This window comes from Peromyscus californicus, unplaced genomic scaffold, assembly GCF_007827085.1.
Source record: "Peromyscus californicus insignis strain IS unplaced genomic scaffold, ASM782708v3 Scaffold_11__1_contigs__length_118956290, whole genome shotgun sequence".
Classification (NCBI taxonomy): Eukaryota; Metazoa; Chordata; class Mammalia; order Rodentia; family Cricetidae; genus Peromyscus; species Peromyscus californicus.
The window spans coordinates 64,315,042-64,329,177 of NW_026294402.1; the positions used below are offsets into that span (position 1 = coordinate 64,315,042).

The 14,136-nt window shown below is 48.0% G+C and overlaps 1 protein-coding gene and 1 pseudogene across 1 annotated transcript in view; both read left to right on the forward strand.

Moving 5' to 3' along the window:
- Positions 1-717: 717 nt before the first annotated feature.
- Positions 718-5,021, forward strand: LOC128105194 (purine nucleoside phosphorylase-like; annotated as a pseudogene).
- Positions 5,022-9,711: 4,690 nt separating this feature from the next.
- Anxa2 (annexin A2) overlaps positions 9,712-14,136 on the forward strand; it is a 42,135-nt gene continuing 37,710 nt past the window's right edge. The window contains exon 1 of the mRNA XM_052713407.1: positions 9,712-9,770. The gene's annotated coding sequence lies outside the window, so the exon portion shown is untranslated. The remainder of the gene's footprint in view (positions 9,771-14,136) is intronic.

Consider the following 14,136-nt stretch of genomic DNA (forward strand, 5'->3'; position numbering starts at 1 on the left):
ACAAACAAAAACTTTTGATAAGAAAAATTCTCTTTCTCTAATCCTAACAGTCTTTCTGAGTCCTTCCTTTTGGGCTGCACAACCTGAGACTGGAGTTGTATTTTTGACCCCACCCTAGTTGCTATAGCTGATGAATCATAGAAACCAGAGTCGGGAAAGACCAGTGAGATCATCTGGCCAGTCTCCAGCTCAGGGAGTGGAGCCCTGGAATGTGGGGATGACCACGAAGAGAGAAGAGATCAGCTAGGGTCGAGGGAACAGCTTGCCCATTACTTTGCCTTTGGCTTCTACCACAATCCTGAGACCCACCCTCTTAGAAAGCAGTCAGGCATCCCCAGTGCCCTGGGAAAAGCAGATGCTGGCATGCAGAGGGATGGTGCTGAAGTTCAGTTGCCTGAGTAATAACGCTGGATTATGAATCATTCAGTAATATTTAACAGTCTTAGAAACTGAGACTCTATCTTTGCATAACTTTATTAATTTAGGAGCTTGTAAGGAACTTAGAGGTAACCTGGGCCAAAATGCATTGTTTCCAGATGCTGAGAGACTAACACTGGGACGGTAAGACCCCCCAGATGTAAACAGGACGGGAACCACCCTTGTCCCTCTGTGTCGTAGCCTCACAGTATCCGTCTTCCTGGGCTTTCCCTCACTCACCCCTTCCTCCCTAAGTCGCCAGTTCTTCCTTGTTCTTTCTTGGTTCTGTTGTCTGAGGAAATGGTAGAGCTGACTTTGTATCCGTACCAGCTATCCACGGTAGGCCTGACCTCTGCCACCCTGAATGAGCCACACAGAAGCAGGTGAAGCCCCTCTTAGCCCACCGGAAACCTATCCCCACCTTCCTGACTTCTGTTCTGGAAGTTTCTGTTCTTACAGCTGTGGAGCCTTAGTTTCACCTCCTGTTTCTGTTCTACCCTCGTCCTTTAGATTTGATGGGTCACAGTGCCCCAGGCTCCCTTGGTGTCTAGCCAGGGCTCCCATTGGTGACTAGACCCAGAGACAGGGCGGAGCAGACCAAAGAAGTGGAGAGTCTTTGGGCAGGCATTGATGAGACTGTGGAGACAGATTTACATGTGAGGATTCTAGAACACTGCAGGATGGCTTGTCTCTTACACTGAGCACCAGTCTCAACTGGCAGTGACCTGTGGTTCTGGGTTAGGAAGTCTAACTGATAAGTTAACACTAGCCTAGATCTTTGACCACACTGAGACGCCTAGCTTTCCCCAAAGCACAGGGCCAGGTCATGATGGTCAGCTGGGGTTTAGGTTCCTTCGTGGTTGAGCCTGTGTGATGCTGCAGGACAGATTGCATATACACACAGTATAGCCACTCTGGAAGGTAACATCCCCAGTGAGTTTTCTGGCTTCTGGTTGTAGACACTTGTGTGGTCACTAATGCAGTTAGAAGGCTCAGCCCCAAGTCCGAGGTTGGGGGTACCATACTGATCCATGACCACATCAACCTACCTGCTAGTTCCTATACCAGAACCCCCTCAAAGGACCTAGTGATAGAATGTCTGGGGTTCATTTCCCTGCCATGTCTGATACTTTTGAGCACAGAATGAGGTGGAAGGCTCCCGGTGCCTGGAAACAAACGAGAGAAACAGTAAGAGCTATGGGAAGACAAAGTAAGATGGTGGTGGATCCTAACCGTGTCTACCGCAGAATCTGGGGGCAGACGCTGTTGGCATGAGCACAGTGTTTGACGGTATAGTTGCTGATGCTGAGATCTTTCAGTCTTAAGCTCATCAAGAACACGGTCATCACCGATTATGAAAACCTGGAGAAAAACAGACAAGAGGAGATCCTAGAGGCTGGGGGACAGCCTGGGTGGAAACCGGAAACATTTGTTTCCATTCTAGTGGCTAGCATTCCAGCCCCTGACAATACCAGCTGACTAGTCCTAACGTTTCACTGATGGCATCCAAGTAGCTACTGCCTACTCTGGTCCCTTGCTGGACTCACGGTCTCAGTCAGTACCATAAAAGAAAGAAGAGCCTGTCTTCACCACCTGCTTTCTCTCCAGACAACTTTGATGCTGGATCCCCTTGTTCAGTTGCCTTCTTTAGAGCTGGCGCCTGTGCCCTACGATCCATAATACACATTTGACTTCAAACAGTGCCTTGTACTAACTTTCTAAGATGGTGTCCTTGAGCTCCTGGGGTTTGGTTCTGCTTCATCTGAGGCACTGAAGGCTGAACCAGCTCAATTTCATAAGTTTTACAACTCGGGGGAGAAGTATCCTGACCACTTGGAGAGTCAGGAAATGGCTAGAACTGCAATGAGACAGCAGCCCTGGAGGCTGAGGTATCCTGGATAACTCCAGCTGCTTAGGACGGCTCTGCCCTGGAGGGGAAGTTATTCTGACTGCTCGGGAGAGTCAGGCCTGGAGCTGCTAGGACAGGAAGGGTATCCTGACTGTTGGGGAATCAGGCTATACCTGATGTGGTAGGGAATGGTCTCCCCGCAGAATATAGCAATCCTGCTTCTCTCCTGGAAAGCCGCTACAGCTGAGCTTTGCTCAGGCCCCACTTAAGGGGGCTTCCTAGCAGAGCTCTGCTTCTTCTGCCTAAGATGTTGCTTCTTTTGCTTAGCTCTGCAAAAGGGGAAACCCCTGCAGAAATGTAGCAATCTCCTCCAGCTCCAGAGAAATGTTACTTTTTCAGCTCTCCCTTGCTCTGTCCACTGAGGGACGTCTCAGCAAGGATCTTCTGTTCAGCTCCTCCTTGCTCTGTCCACAATGGGACGTCTCAGTAAGGTTCTTCTCTATGCCAATGAATGAAGATCTTCACACCCAAAACTTTTGAGAAAGAGATTTATTTGGGAAGGAGGGGTCCAGGAGAGTAGCTGCCTCTACCAGTGTGGAGAGAACAGCCACAACTGACCAGGCAGGGTGGTTTATATGGGATGTCTTGGGGGTGGTGATTGGTTAGTTTTTTGTCTGCCCAGGGATTGATCAGTTTTATGGGCTAGGGGCAGAGATGGCCTTGATTTCAGAGCCAAACTGTGTTCCTTTCACTGGCCTGCCTTGGCTTTTTGACACTGCTTCTAAAGCCAGGGCACATTTCTTTCACTGACTCTGATTCTAGGGACCAAGAGTGTTTCTTTGGTACTGGTTTCAGAGTCAGGGCATGTTTCCTTGGTTCTGGGTTTGGGGATAAAGTGTTCATTTCTCTGGCTCAGATCCCAAACCCAAGCTGTGTTTCCTTCCCTGGTCCTGGGTTCCAGGGCCAGGGCGCTACTTTCCCACTCTGTGATTGGTTGGTTTCATAGGTCAGTTGGCCAGGGGCAGAGATGGCTCTGATTTGAGCCAAAACCGTGTTTCTTTCTGCCCTGATCTGAGCCATCTTTCCCTAGTTCTGGGCTCCAGGGTCAGAGTGGGTTTCTTTAGCCAGCCCCTTTTCCCTACAAATACCACTTGGACTTTAACACCATAACGTTTTGAAACCAGAGAAATAAAAATGAAATTAAATAAAATGCTGTGGTATTTGCATTTGTAAGATGAACAGCCTGCTTAGTAGTTGTATTAGTGTATTGTTTAGGGAAGAGTCTTTGTGTTCAATATAGATGCAGGATTTGTTTTCAAACATTTTCAGTGAGCAGGTTGTTTGAACACCTGGATATGGAATCCATGTATGTGAAGGGTCAGTTATCTTCACTAACAGAAGGGATGCTCTTTCCTTGTGGTTTGAGCAGAAAGAGGAAGACTTTAAGAAATTAATCTATTAATCTATTTGTTAAGCCCAAGTTTAATTATTCAAAGCACTTCCACTTAGATACCTGGCCTTTTCAACAAATAAATAAAACTTGTTTCTGTGTACCAGCGCACATGTGTGTGTACAAGCTCACTAGATCTAAATGGATTACACTGTGCACATTAAGGATCTGGGTCTAAAGCTAAAGAAGACTATGATGCTTTTCTACCACTTCAGGTCCATGGTTTCCAGGACCCACCAGAGTCCGTTGCAACCAAGTCAGCTCCTCCACGTGGAGACACTCTTTAGGAGGCTCACACTGGCCAGGGGCAGGGCTTTCCGAAGAAGACCTTGCAGCTCCTGGTCTGAGCTGAAGCCTGACACACATGCACCGTACCAAGAGATGAAGATACAATTCATACAATAAAAGGGTCGTGGGGCTAAAGGCATCAATTCCACCCCACCCATCAACTTCATGCCACCCTTTATCTTGTTATATTCACTTGCTCAGCGTTTATTTATGTTCTTCATAAACTCCAGATGTACATCCTGCTTTGATGGTCTAATCATAAATTTCCAGCAGAGAATCAACCTCGAGTGAGATTTTTGCCATATTTTACTTTTCCTAATTTTTGCAGTGTTTCCTTTGTTGGCAGGAAGTGCTAGGGTGCTCCCACCTGTCCTTTATCTGGAGATGTTTTTCTGAATAATTGAGCTTTCTTATATATGCATTAAAAATGCCATTAAAAAGATTTGAATGCTGACGAGATGGGTGAGCGGGTGAAGGTGCTGGCTGTGCAAGCCTGGACACCTGAGTTTAATCCCCGGACCCCATGAAAAGATGGAAAGAGAGAACTGACACCACATAGTTGTCCTCTGATCACCACACATGTGGCATGCACACCCATGCACAGACCATACACTCGCACACATAATAATGATTTTTTTTGTTTGTTTTTTGAGACAGAGTTTCTCTGTTTAGCAGCCCTGGCTGTCCTGGAACTCGCTCTGTAGCCCAGGCTGGCCTCAAACTCACAGAGATCCGTCTCCCTATGCCTCCTGAGTGCTGGGAAACATTCATACACATCAAAATAAATGAGTTTTTATTGTTGTAAAAACTATATTTAAAAGGTGACCATTCTTTTGATGTGGACTTTCCAAAAGGTAGTCATTATCCATTTGGTACCCATTCTCCCATGTATTTATGTACATATGTGTGTACATTACATGTACACACCTATACACATATATGTATTTACACATAAGCTCTAGCATGAGTAGAATCAAATTACTGATCTTATTCTGTTTAGCTTCTTTCTTTCTTTCTTTTTTTTTAACCCCAGGTAACAGGATGCAGTATTTAAAATTTAAATATATTCAAAACATCCAAAATACATCAGATAGCCTTCAATAAAGTTGACAGAAAAATGATCATTTCTGTATGTTTTCTTACTAACTACATTTTTTGAAAGATTTATTTATATGTATCTGTGAGGGGATATATGCACTATGAGTGAGGTCCAGCAGAAGGCATCAGATACCTCTGGAACTGGAGTTACAGACAATTGTGAGCTCTCCTACCTGGGTGCTAGAGTCAAACTCAGGTCCTCTGCAAGAGCAATATACCCTCTAACTGCTGAGCCATCTCTCCAGCCCCTCACTAAAATACTTTTAAGCTATGAAAAATTACCCTTTTTCATAGATGTAAGAGCATGACTAACATGTCCTGTCTACCGAAGTATATTTTTCACTTGATAACCAATATTTATCATCTAAGTATCTGTATGCAAATACAAATACCAAATAACGTTGTGCCAGATTGTGTTGAAAATGCTGGTGGAAAAAATAAATGGTAGTGGCTGATAGGATTTGAGAGGTTCATCCTCTGACTAGCCAGTCTGATCTGTAGTGAAGAGGGCTAGCTCGGTGACAGGACACTTGTCTGGCATGTGCAAGGCCCTGGGCTCAGTTCCCCATACTACCCATCCCCTCCATTGAAGTGAAATGTACTGAGTTAAGAACTAAGCTGCTGGGGCGGAGAGAACTAAGCTGCTGGGGCGGAGAGACCGCTCAGTGGTCAAGAGCACTCGCTGGCCATTCTTCCAGAGAACTCGCGTTTGATTTCCTAGTGCCCACGTGGCTGGCCATCCAATTCCAGGGGACCCAACACCCTCTTTTGGCCTCCACGTGCATCAAGTATGTGTGTGGTACACAGATATACAAATAGGCAAAACACTCTTACATATAAAATAAAATAATATTTTTCTTTCAGAAAAGAAAGAGAACTAGGTTGTCTTTAGCTCAGGAATTATCCCTGTGAGTTGGCCTAAGAATGATCTTAACTGAGCACAGGGAAGAGAGGCATGCCCACGCTGAGCCTGAGTCCTAGCACAGTCCTCAGAGTAAAGGGAAAAGATGTCAGAAACGTGGGTCATATTATCAGAGTTGTGTCATAGAGGGCTGGGCATGTAGCTCAGTAGACAGAGCGCTTGCCCAGTGTGCTTAGGCCCTGGGTTCAATCCTGGCACCATAAAAATGCAAAAGTGGTAATGCATGCCTGTAAGCGCAGTTCTGGAGCAATATAGACAGGAAGATCAGGGGTCCAGGCCATCCTCAGCTGTGACTGGAAGTCCAGCCAGGGATACCTGGGACCCTGCTTCAAACAACAAACAATACTCCAAACCAAATAAACTCAAAAAACCCTGAAATGCCTTTTAGCAAGACCATTCTTGCTGCTTTGCAACAAATCAGTGGGGAGGTAAGGACCTGTGATGTCTGAGGACACGGGTGTCCCTCAGATGTTTCAGAACACATCTCAAAGCAAAGCAGAAACTGTGGTTTGTCCATGTGGCGGCCTCTGTGTGGCCTAGGTCATGACACAAGCGTCACAAAACCTGTCTGAGGTCTTGTTATGAGTGCAGCGTGGCTAGAACTGAGGAGGCTTAAAAGCTAGTGAAGTGACCACTGTCTCAAGACCTACGGGGGACCAGAGTTAGTCCCGCTGAGGGGAAAACTGCCGTTTTCAGAAGTTAACCTGCCCACAAAGCTTTCCTGACATTTTTTTTTTTTTTTTACAAACTTCTATTCAGCTGGAATAAGAACTTTCCTGTGTGTATGAGTGTATGGGTGTGTGTATTGTGTGTACGTAAGTGTGTGAATGTGTATGTGTGTGTGTGTGCATGTGTGCATAGAGACCAGAGGACAACCTCCTTAGGCACTCTTTTGAGACAGGATCACTCAGTGGCCAGAAACTGCCCAGTAGGGTAGATTGGCTGGCCAAAGAGCCCCGAGGACCTTCCTTCACCCCACCCTCTTCAACTCCTTGATGCTAGGATTACAAGGGTGCACACCACAGTCGGCTTTTGAATGTGGATTCTAGGGGTTGAACTCTGGCCCTTGTGCTCTTGAGGCAGGCCTCTCCCCACCCTTCCCCCACCCATCTGACCTTTGTGTAGATTTTTTTTTTTATGAACTATCCATTCAGGGTATTCAGTGTAATACAATTGTTGCCTAGCAATGGTCAATGTGATTTCCAAATTATCCCGAATGTGTATCAGTAAGAGTACCCTCAAATTGGTTTTTGATAAAACATGTGTCCGATGAACTAACATCAGAACCAATGAGATCTCCAGACAGAATGTAGGATGCCAAGGAGACAAGACAAGAAGAAAGACATATACAAAAGAAAGATCTCTTTGCTTCCCAATTGGAATTATAGTCAGTGATTTTTGAATTAAGAAGTAGTTTCAGGATAAAGATGAAAACATGGATGTGGCTATACAGATATACGTATTTTAAGATTCTAGGGGAGTGGAGAGATGGTTCAGCGATTGAGAGCACTGACTGCTGCTTTTCCAGAGTAGTCAGGTTTGATTCTCAGCACCCACATGGTGGCTCACAACAGTCTATAACCCCACTTCCAGGGGATGTGATACCCTCTTCTGGCCTCTAAGGGCACCAGGCAAGCACGTACATAAACATACATGCAGGCAAAACAACCAAACACATAAAATAAAAAGTTTAAAACTATAAATATTTTAAGACTCCAGCAAGACTTGACTTGGTGTTTTGAAGACCATCTCAGGGCTTCTAAGACTTCTTCAGCGATTAACCCAGGGCAGTCTGCCGTGTGCAAAGTAGAGGGCGATGCTTCAGAGAATCAAAAAAGGAAGACAGTCTTTGGGTGGCGCTTCAGAAGTTCTTCATATTAGCAGAACCGGCGTCACGGTCCTCAGAAATAGCCAAGTGTGACTTCTAACTGCCTCTTTTTGTGGATGAGGTCACTGAAAAGTTTAGCAGGACTCAGATGAAGCCTGGTCACATATGTTAAGCTTTGCCAGATGCCCAGGATAAGCCAGAAATTCTTTTGGGTATTTGGTGGCTTTTATACGTTTCACATGATGTCAGTAAAGTGTCATTTCCGGGAGAGGACCTCCACCCTCTCACACACAAGCAGGAGTGTGTGGCCTGTGGGGCCGGGAGGAGAAATACCTCACGGAGGCAGAGGACCACTTGCTGGCACTGTGTGCCTACTCTTACATTCCAAAGTGTTTGCACCCAGAAGACAGATAAACGTGCGTTCTGTCTTTAAAGGTGTCTATCTTGAAGAGCTGTGAATGTAAATCAGACATTGTATCAAAAGGGGGATACGGTTGTTTTCTACTTGTCGTGCTGCTGGGGCTTATGTGTAACTCTCAGTGACAGGGCCGGGCAACCCAGAGCCTGAGCTAGCTGTTGAGACCCCAGCTGGGGCCGACTTCACACAGCTGCCTGGCTTTGTGACGGTGAGCACTGTACCGAGGATCTCTTCCCCTGGCTGTCCTCCTCTGGTTCCTAGGAGTGAACTGAGACTCGGGTGGGAAGGATAAACAGATGTTGAAGTCAGCAGGGATCAGGACTGGGAAGACAGCTCAGCTGGGAAACAGCCTGTGACCCAAGGGTAAGAACCTGAGTTCTGTCCACAATTCAGGTAAAAGGTTTACTGGCCAGCCAGTCTAGTCTGTGACTAGACTGTGAGCTCCAGGCCAAAAGACAGACCTTGTCTCGAATAACAAGGTGGTCCACTCCTGAGGAACAGCATCCTCGAGACTGACATCTTCCACATTTGATACAGGTCAACCACAGGCACACACAAAATAGATGGGAGATAGGATGAAGAACCACTAGGACCAGGAGAAAAGAGAGAGACGGAGTGTGCAAGGAGGGAGCTTAAAGACCTAGTGTGAAAGGTGTTCTGGATTCTTCTGCTAGCCTGAGGTCTGATGCAGTGTGGGCAGTCACACAAAAACATAGTGACTCCCCCAGAAAAGCAGGCTGAAAAGAAACAATAAAACCCAGAGAAGCAGTTGGTCAAGGGAATGAGGGAAATACAAAAACAAAAACTCAATAACCTACAATTAGGGAAGACGGCAGGAGATCCTGGGATGTAGTGAGCACTGAAGTTCTGCTGACTGGGGGAAGGAGGCACCGCCTGGCCTCACCCCTAGGTCTCCCTGACGGCTTGGAGGCCTCCCGGGGGGCTTTGGTTTTCAACTGTAGAGCAATTTCAGAAGAACCGCCCTCCCCATGCTCCCCCATCTGGTAACCAGAGGTTAAACTAATATGTTTGCAAACGGTCATGGAGAGCTGGGTGCCAACAGCCTAGCTCAGGGGAATCCAAATATATGTGTCTTGAAACAATTCTACCCTCCATTACCTCCACACCTAGAAGCCTAAAAGCAAAAGAAGTGAATTGGGGCCAGCCAGTCTGCCGAAATCTTAATAACCCAGGGCCAAGCTGAGCACTGGGCCCCATACCCTAGGAGTAAAAGGCGGGTAAGGGGAGTGGAGGCTTGATGGGCCTGGGGAGGTGGTGGGGCTGTCACGTAGGGCAGGGCCGGGCCTGGGCAGCGTTCCAGGGAGGGTGAGTCACCGAGAGCAGGGTGGGAACAGGCCTGGGAGGGGAGGGGAGGAGAGGGGAGGGAAGGGAGGCGGGGCGGCTTTGCGCAGGGAGGATGGGCGGGTATAAAAGCCCCACCCAGCCCAGCCGGGCCGCTCGGCTTGTGGGGAGGCTCTCAGCGCTAGGCGCCCGGCCCAGGTAAGTGGGGCGCGGTCCGGCCGTCCGCTATGGCCTCGGGGTTGCGGTGTTGAACCGGGAGCTGGCAGGCTTCAGCGATGGGGACCCTGGGGGGCACGGAGAAGGACCTACCCCACTGGGCGATCTGCGGGTCTTTGAGATCAGAGTTGCAAAGTGTCCCGCGTGGGGTCGTGACACGTCTCTTTGCCTACCACGCCTGGGGGGTGCAGGGCAGGGGTGGAGGGGCCGTGCTTCCCCTTGGGGCCCTCTGGGAAGCGGGCAGACCCCGTGTGGGGCGGGGAGTCGAGGGGCACGGCATTCCAGACGTGCTAGGTGCCAACGGGGAACTGGGTGTGGCCGCTGGGGAGCCTGCGGCCCAGCAGTGAGAAAGAAGTCTGTAGACTTTTCCCCTCCGCCTTCCGCACTGCCTCCTCTCCCTCTGGACCATAACTCCTGCAATTTCAGGTGAATTTCCTGGCAACTGACAAACGTGTATTTGTGAAGTCGCAGCGGGGTACAGGGGGGAGGGCCCCGGAGGCAACAGAACTTCATGTCTTGAGTACCCAGTGTCCTCCTTTACCCATAAAACAATCTCAGCTCAGTCTTGGTCGCAAACTCTAAGATTGCCTGGTAGGACAGCGACCTCAGACTTCATTCTTTCTGAGGAATTTGCCACTCGCTGGAAGAGTGCAGAAGGAGGTGTCCCCGGTGGCTCTGTAGGGAAAGTTGCTTTGACTGCACCATGATGCCACCGTGAGTCAGTTGACAGGGTCTCTATAAAAAAAGGGTGTGGCTCCTGGGCCGCAGGGTCCAATGCTGGCACGGAGGGCTGCGGTTCCAGAAGTTTCTTTATCTATAAAAGTGGTTTCCGAACTCTTAGCGCCACCCACACTGAGTTACTGAAGGTTTCCTAAAACAAGTTCATTCAAAAATAGATAAGAAAAGCACACTGAAAACACAGCGTCGTACAAATGAAAAAAACAAAAAACTGTTAGCTTGAGACATAGCGGTAATCTCAACACTCAGGAGACTGAGGCAGCAAGATCCTGAGTTTGAATCCAGCCTGAGCTACATAGTGAGACAACCCCCCCCCCCCCATCTCAGAAAAAAAAACTAGAGCTGATGATCTGGCTCGTTGGTCGAGTACCCTAGTTGGGTACACAAAATCCAGGCGTCATTCCCAGAACTGCCAAGTTACTCATTTGTGTAGTCCTTTGCCATATCCAGTCCCAGCCCTTAACAACAACCATAAACTCTTGGAATCCAAGGACCCCAGCCTGTGACACACAGGGGTATTATTAGGAGGGTCTGCAACTTGGACTGGGAAGCCACTCCCCTCCCCCTCCCCCAAGAACACTATAGAAGGTGTTGGCAATCCCAAGCTAGCACCAAAAAAAGAAAAAAATAACAATAATTTGCACTGTATCTGAGTGCTGCCTAATGGCAGGGGAGCAGGATACAAGATGGTAGGTAGGTCAAGGGGTAGTCTGTGTGTAGGAAGAATAAATCACGGATGTGGTTTCCAGGTCCCCCCCCCCCTTAGTTTTAAAGATCGTCTTCATTAAATCGTGTTAATTGAAAACGTGTGTCTTTGCCCCTTCTCCGATTTCTTTTCCCTTCCACCTTCTGGCAGCCTGTGTGCCTTGACGTGGTACGTTGGTTTTGGAGGCTAGTGCGGTCCTCTCCACACCCACTTCCTCCTCATTTCAGTGTGTGCTGCGCCGCCCAGCCGAAGCCTGTGGGTCTGAGTCAGGGAACGTGAAGATGGCAGTAGAGACTAGGGCAGAGCCCTGCCCTCCTCCACCGAGTCCGAAGCTTCCCTTAAGCCCAAGGGTTTCTCTAGAAGTGCTCATCGCCTCTGCTGCAGCGGGAGCGGGCTCCTAGGTGCATCTTTCTGTTGAGGGTTTCCTGTTTGGCGTGGTAGAGGTTCAGGAAGTTTTGCTAGCTAGCCAGGCAGCACTTAAAGCTTTAACTGCGACCTTGGGTTTGGACTGGTGCCTCAGTGTTTCACATCCTGTGTCTTTGAGCTATTAAAGTACCCTATTGATTAGCATTAGACATGCAGTCTTGGTCATTGGCTTCCTGGCTAAGTTCGGATTTAAGCAGTTTTCCTGGCAAGGCAGGCACTCTCCTAAATTGCTATTGATTTTTGAAGGCTGTGGGTTTTTCCCGGCACCTTTGGGCCTGGATTGATGTGTGTGAGGGTTGATGGGAACTTTTGCTCTAACTCTTGGCTTGTATAGGGTGCAGGGACCTGTTTCATCAGGGGAGAGTGGGTGTGTTACAAAAGGAGTCTCAGGCACTATGGGCTGCTTTAAACATCCATTTGTCTTACCAACTTGTGTCCCAGTGACAGTTACAGTCCTGAGGACACAGCGGTGGACTAGGCACACATATACATGCATATGCGTTCACCGTGTGCTTGCACACACAAACACAGGCACACAGTCCTTGCTTTTTAGATTTTGAATCTATTGGGGAAAGAAAAAAAAAAGAGAAAAGATCAGTGAATTAGTTGTAGAGAGAGCAATTTTATTTGACACTTTGTTTCCCTAAACTAGTATATGCCCTCGCAAACCCAGCTGGGCTTCCTCTGCCTCTTCTGAACAGTTGTTTCACAGACCTGGACATGGAGCTGAGCTCATCCCAAAGTAGTGTCTAAACAAACTGGATTTAACCTGTCTGTCAGAATCAACTGTGAGACTTGAGTACAAGCTGGCTGTTCTCTTTTTCTGCACCTACGAATAATCCCCCAAGCCACACCCTTCTCTAGTCGCGGGCCTGCCACCAGAGAGGAAATTCCAGTCCTTAACAGACATTCTTTCCACCCAGGCACAGTCTGGTGTGTTTTTCCTTTGTTACCAGAGGCAGTCTCCATCTGTGTTGTTGAGGGGACTTGGGATTCTGGGTGGTTCCACTGACATGATCTCCAGATGTTCCCATTAGGGTGCACATTGATGCTTTTTAAGACGTCTGAGCTCAGATCTTCTTAGGGTACCCGTCAGCAGCACCCAAGTGGTCTGAGTTCGAATCCCAGACTTGATGTGGACACTCTAACCACAGGGAGTGGCCATGACATGGAGCCGTTTCTATATGCCCTTTGTCTCCTGGCCACACCCGGAAGACACAACTCAGAGGAGTTACAGGCCACGTGATTCTCCTGCCTCCCCTTGGCTACCTCTTTGCTGTCTGTCTCTCTGCTTGTTCCTGTGAATGCTGTGGTTCTCATGCTATCCTGTGGCAGAGCTAGGACCATAGCATCCAGATAATGTGGAGATGGGGCTGGGTACCAGCTACTTATCACAAATGGGAAGAGGCTGGCCTAACATGATCTGCCAGGCTGTCTGAAGATGTTCAGAGGCTGGGATTGGGAGCTCCCAGGTCTGAATGGGTGGAACGGGGCCTGGATTTTAAACATTCAGTTTTAGGTAAAGAAAAGAAATTGAGAAAGGAGATTATGTTGGAAAAGAACAAAGTAGACCTAAAACTTTAAAGACCCAGTGTGTGACCCATTCCAACTTGCCATATTCCAGGTACCTTCAGACCTCTGAGTCAGGACAAAAGAATAAGTCATAAGCCCCATAAGCTAGACGGTATGGAAGGTGTCCTCCGAACACTCTACTCTGGCCTTTCACAAATGCACAAAGAATGGTAGGAGGTGTGGGCATGGAGGGTGTTTGAGAAAGGTGATATCTGTAATGATTCGCTATAGCTTCAAGTCTCACTTAGATGCCCACTGATCAAGATGAGGTGCTCCCTGCAGACGGGCAGATAGTCCTGAGCATTGCTGAGAGGAGAGTTAGTGGTCTAGCCTGACTTTATGTGGAGAGGGCATGCGCAAGTGTGCATTTGTGCACCCATGCAAAGACAGTATTATAGGACTGATAGTGTTGTTCAGTGGGTAGAGTACTTGCCTAACACGCACACGTCTTCAATTCCATCCTCAGCACCACATTAAATTGGGAGGCAAGAGGATCAGAAGTTTGAGATCATCCTGGGATGTGTCCTGAGACTGAGGCTAGCCTGTGTTAAATGAGAGACCTTGTCTAAAGGTAGAGAAGGGGAGGAGGAGGGAGACAGAGAAGAAACAACAAACTTACACCAGGAGGTAGGTTCAGAGTGTAGGGAATTGTCTTGTACGTGAACATTTTTTCTGGCCGCTGATCCCTGTTGGAAGCCTAATATGTGGGCCATAAGACACTGAGATTGAATTATAGATACCCAGGCTGCGTTTCCCAACCCTGAACGCGTCTCATGCCAAATGACATCATTCTTCCATGTTGGTCTCTTTCCACCCACTCCAAGTCTATCAGGAGGGGCTCCCAAAGCAAGAAGTGGCAGTATCTGTAGCTAGCAAATAAATATTGATTCAGATCAGACAGCCAGA